The sequence below is a fragment of the Miscanthus floridulus genome, chromosome 7, assembly GCF_019320115.1.
Source record: "Miscanthus floridulus cultivar M001 chromosome 7, ASM1932011v1, whole genome shotgun sequence".
Lineage (NCBI taxonomy): Eukaryota > Viridiplantae > Streptophyta > Magnoliopsida > Poales > Poaceae > Miscanthus > Miscanthus floridulus.
Genome location: NC_089586.1, coordinates 135,154,206 through 135,160,241, shown reverse-complemented (window position 1 = coordinate 135,160,241; position 6,036 = coordinate 135,154,206).

The following is a 6,036-nucleotide window of genomic DNA, read 5'->3' as shown; positions in this document are numbered from 1 at the left end:
ATTGCCTTCTAGAGTGCAAGTACAAGGAAATCAGGATTCAGGCATTGATGTTTTGATGCACAGGATGGCTGATATGATGCAGAATCAGTTTGGCTTGAAGCCAAAAAATCAATCCTATTCATACAAGTCTCCTTATCCAGAATGGTACAACAGAGTGGCATTACCTCCAAGGGTGAAGCCTCCAACAGATTTGACCAAGTTTTCTGGTCAAGATGATACTAGTACCATAGAGCACGTCAGTCGGTACTTAATGCAGCTTAGAGAAGCTGCTTCAGATGAAGCTTGGAGGATTCGATATTTTCCTTTGTCTCTTACAGGACCAGCTTTCACGTGGTTCACGTCTTTACCAGCTCATTCCATCGGTACATGGGCAGAACTAGAGTAGAAATTTCATTCATATTTCTACATGGGTACTAATGAGAAGAAGTTGGTTGATCTCATGAGTCTGAGGATGAGAACAAATGAGACACCATTGGAATATCTTCGCAGATTTAGGGAGACCAAGAATATGTGTTATTCTCTAAATTTACCAGATGATCAACTACCTAGAATAGCTATAGTAGGAATATTGCCGAATATCAGGGAGAAGTTGTTCGGCATGGAGTTTGATGATTTTGGCCAACTTGCGCAGCGTTTAGCAGCTATGAGTAATTAGGCCCAAGGATTCAGGAGAGATAATCGCTTTTAGAAGAACAATGCCACTAATGAGGTGTATCAAGGTTTTCTGGAGGAAGTGACTAAGTATATTGATGAAGATGAGATAGCTGCAGCTAAGTTGAATTGGGTAAAGGAACCCACTCAAGTTAGTCAACGCTGGTTGAAACAACAAAAAGGAACCTATGATTTTGATGTTACTATGGCAGACAGGCTTTTTGCATGGTTCATAAAGGAAGGACGCATCAAGCTGCCAGAAGGACATCCTATGCTACGGCCTGAAGGAGTGAAAGACAAAAAGTATTGTGGCTTCCATAACACTAATTCTCACTCTATCAATGATTGCCGAGTGTTCAGAATACGAATCCAGAAAGCTATCCAAGAGGGACATTTGAAGTTTGATGGCAAGATGAAAATTGATGATCAGCCTTTTCCACAATATGATTTCTTTCTCTGTGAATATGGTCTCTGCCAATGATCTCAAAGGTAAAGGCAAGGTAAAGGTGTTGACCTCTGATAGAGCAAAGGAAAGTGGTGCTATTGACCTGGATCGGTAAGTCACCAGTAGAGAGCTGCAGTAACGAGTTCGGTTTCAGAATAGCCGAACCAAGAAAGGTCAAACTTCCAAACCCAGAGTTACATCACGTATTTTGCTAAACAAGTGGCAGAGAGAGCAAGAGAAGGAATACTATAAGAAGCAATGGTTTATGGAAGAATGCCAGAGGTATAAGGAAGAGGTAAACCGAAGGGAGCAAGAAGAATACATGACAGAACAGGAGCAGTCTCATTGGGGTTGTTCATTCTTTAGGCATTATTGGAATGAAGGCTTGAGGTTGCCTACAAGAAATAATTGTCCAGAGTGTAGTGCTCAGTACTCCGAGTATAGGCAATCTCAAGTCAACCGCCGTCCCGTCTATGAAAGACTTGGAACGAAGGTTCCTAAAGATGATCGGCGCTTAAAAATAGATGATTTTGAGAATCAGCAAAGGAAAAGATTTGCAGGTCAAGGTTGGATTCATGATAGGGTGCATGACGAAGAAGCTGATTCCTATAGATACGTATGGCAAAAAGAACAGTGGTGTCCTCCAGGCCTGAAGAAAAGTCAGAAAAGAAGAGTTCAATGGTTGAGGAATAGGGAGTTGGAACAGGAAGTTACTGGGACAAAGCAAATATGGCGTCCTAAGAAGAAGTCTGATGGATGTGGTCCTTCGGCTGATGCTTGTATGGCTTTTTTTCTCCCATCAGAGTTTATAGCTCCCGAAAGCCAAGATGTCCAAGAAGAGGTGTACTCTGATTTTGATGAAAGTGGATGTCAGGATTTGATGGCTCAGCTTGTATTAACACGGCAGGCTGTTTTTGACAAACCGGTCAAGAATCATCACTTAAGACCACTCTATTTAAAAGGATATGTCAATGGCAAGCCTTTAACCAAGATGTTTGTTGATGGAGGGGCTGCTATCAATATCATGCCTTATACTACCTTCAGAAAGCTGACTATTGGGTTAAAAACTCTGATTACTACCTTTTTTGTCATTGATGACAAGGGGGCATATAGCCTACTCTTGGGCAGAGATTGGATCCATGCTAATTGCTGCATTCCTTCAACCATGCATCAAATTCTCATTCAATGGATTGGAGATGACGTTGAAGTTGTACATGCTGATGATTCGGTAAGTGTTGCTGCCACAGAATCTACCTACTGGGAATATGAGGGCGTCGATTGTTTCTCTGGAAAAGTGTGGAAAGAAGGTCCTGTAAATGTTTTCAGTGAGGGTCAACAGCCGATCCAAGCAGTCGGCTCTCATAGCAATTTTTAATGGGAAATCTCGTCGATGGCAACAAAGGAAAGTTGGGACGTGGTTTTATGTCGGCTGATAAGTTGGAAGAAATTAATGTTGGTGATGGTTCTAAGCCAAGGTCGATATATATTAGTGCAAAGTTAGACCCAGAATATAAAATCAAAGTTGATAGATCTGTTGAAAGAGTTTAAAGATTGTTTTGCTTGGGATTACACGGAAATGCCTGCATTGGATCGTTCCATTGTTGAGCATCGATTACCCATTAAACCTGGATTTCATCCTTACAAACAACCTCCACGGAAGATATACAAAGAGGAAGTATTGGCCAATGTGAAGAAGGAGGTTGAAAGATTAATAGAAGCAAACTTCATTCGGCCATACAAGTATGCAGAGTGGATTTCAAATATAGTACCGGTATACAAGAAAAATAGAAAAATGAGAGTTTGCATAGATTTCAGAAATCTTAATAAGGCTACTCCCATGGATGGTTACCCAATGCCAGTTGCCGATTTACTGGTAGATGCAGCAGCAGGTTATGAAGTCATTAGTTTTATGGATGGTAATGCTGGCTATAATCAAATTTTTATGGCAATGGAGGATATTTCAAAAACAGCTTTTAGATGTCCTGGTCATATTGGTTTGTTTGAATGGATAGTCATGACATTTGGGTTAAAGAATGCCGGTGCAACTTATCAAAGAGCTATGAATTATATTTTTCACGAGCTGATCGGCAAGATTATAAAGATCCACATCGATGATGTAGTGGTCAAGTCTAGAAATCATGAAGGACATTTAGCTGATTTAAGAAAGACTCTGGAGTGCACAAGGAAGCATGGCTTGAAGATGAATCCAAACAAATGTGCCTTTGGAGTTTCAGCCGGTGAGTTTTTGGGATTTTTAGTTCATAAAGGAGGAATTGAAGTTGGGAAAAAGAGCATGGAAGCAATAGACAAAGTTGTGCCACCAACCAATCTCACAGAATTATAATCATTGTTAGGCAAAATCAACTTTGTAAGAAGATTCATATCCAATCTATCAGAGAGAGTTTTACCCTTTTCTCCTTTATTAAAGCTCAAGAAAGATCAAAAATTTGTATGGGGTGACATACAACAAAAGGCTTTTGATGAGATCAAGCAATATATGAAAGCACCACCTGTGCTGGTACCTCCGCAACTTGACAAGCCTTTTAAGTTGTATGTGGCGGCCGGTAGCCTAACAATAGGATCGGCCCTTATGCAAGAATTTGAAGGAAAAGAAAGAGTCATAGCTTATCTTAGCCGAAAGTTGCTAGGCCCGGAGACAAGGTATTCGGCTACAGAAAAACTTTGCTTGTGTGTGTATTACTCATGTACCAAATTTCGACACTATTTGTTGAATGCCGAATGCGTGGTAGTTTCTAGTTTTGATATAATCAAACATATGCTATCAATGCCGATTTTGAATGGAAGAATTGGCAAATGGATTTTAGCATTGTCAGAATTTAATTTAAGGTATGGATCGGCAAAGGCGGTAAAGGGTCAAATTATTGCCGATTTTATTACCCAACATCGGGATCTTTTTGTTGAGGCAATGAGCATTGTGCCTTGGGCCTTGTTCTTCGATGGATCATCTTGTAACAAAGGTGGTGGTGCTGGTATTTTCTTGATTTTCCCACAAGGAAAAACTTTTGAGTATGCGGTTCCTATTGAATTTCATGTTACTAATAATCAGGCAGAGTATGAAGCGTTGCTTAGAGGGCTTCAGCTTCTTATAGAAGTAAAGGCCGTTGCTGTTAAAATCTTTGGGGATTCTGAGTTGGTGATTAATCAACTGAGTGGTCAGTATGAATGCAAGAACAATGTGTTAAGAGAATATTATGAAGAGTGTAGAGAACTTTTGAAGAGTTTTCTGGTAGTAACCTTGCATCATATCCCTAGGGAGTGCAATGAAAAAGCAAATAAGTTAACTCAAGCTGCTTCTGGATATCGAGAGAGTCGGGAGGTTTTTGCTATAGAAGAAGGTGTTTTAAATACTGATCAAGTAGATGGTGATTGGAGATACGAAATTACCAATTATCTGAAAGGTTCATCTCAAAAGGTTTCCCAAAAACTCAGGTACAAAGCTCTTAAATTTGTGTTCCTTGATGATCAGTTATATTACAACTCCGTCGATGGAGTATTGCTAAAATGTTTAAGTCAAGAAGAGGCCAAGAAAGTGATGTATGAGGTTCACGAAGGATTGTGTGGTGCACACCAGTCAGCTTATCGGATGAAGTGGATAATTAGGAGAACTGGTTATTTTTGGCCGACTATGTTGGAGGATTGTTTTGAATATTACAAAGGGTGTCACAATTGTCAAAAATTCGGCAATATTCAAAAAGTTCCAGTATCTGCTATGAATCCCATAATCAAACCTTGGCCGTTCAGAGGATGGGGTGTAGATTTAATTGGTTAGATCAATCCTCCTTCTAGTAAGGGACACAAATTTATACTCTTGGCCACGGATTATTTCACCAAGTGGGTTGAAGCTATCCCTTTGAAGAAGGTAACGTCAGATAATATGATCAGTTTTGTTAAGGAACATATAATTCACAGATTCGGGATTCCTCAAACTATAACGACTGATCAAAGAACTCAGTTTACTTCTTCAGAATTCTGTGACTTTGCCAAAGGTATGGGGATTAAGTTGTATAATTCTTCTCCTTATTATGCACAAGCTAATGGTTAGGTAGAAGCATCAAATAAGATTATGATTAAAATCATCCAGAAGAAGATTGATGAAAAACCAAGGAGATGGCACTTGGTTCTTAATGAAGCATTGTGGGCTTACCGTATGGCTTGTCATGGGTCCACTCAAATGTCTCCCTATGAACTGGTTTATGGGCATCATGCTGTATTACCATGGGAATTACAGTCGGGTTCAAGGCGAGTTGTGTTACAGAAAGAATTGGCAGAAGAAGATTATAAGAATCTGATGATAGATGAATTGGAAGATTTACATTTGATTCATCTCAAGGCATTGGAAAATATTGAGAAAAATAAAATACGCGTCGCCAAGTATTATAACAAAAGGGTTAGGCTGAAGCAGTTCGCAGAAGGAGACTTAGTTTGGAAAACTATATTGCCAATTGGAACAAAGGATAGGGTGTTCGGCAAATGGTCTCCAAATTGGGAAGGTTCTTTCTGAATAGTAGAATGTGTACCTGGCAATGCATACATATTGAGGACTTTATTTGGAGAGGAGTTTACCAGAGCTATCAATGGAAGATTTCTTAAGAAATATTACCCCGGTGTTGAGGTTGGTTCATGAATGTAGATCAGAAAAACCAATAAAGAGAAAATCGCCTTTAGCCTAAAAATCAGATATAAGACTGAGAATAGCCGATATTGTTCATATCGCCTTTAGCACAAAATAGCCGATGCAGTTTGCATCGCCTCTAGCACAAGAATGTTTATGCAAGACCGGGTTATTTTCAGCATTTTTTTGATAGTCGCAGGCAGAATTTTACCGAAAAGAATCAAAGAAATAAGTATTCTTCCAAAAGACGAGATTATTTATAGAAGTCCATCCTAATACAAACTACTCCTCAAATAACTTGTTGAGG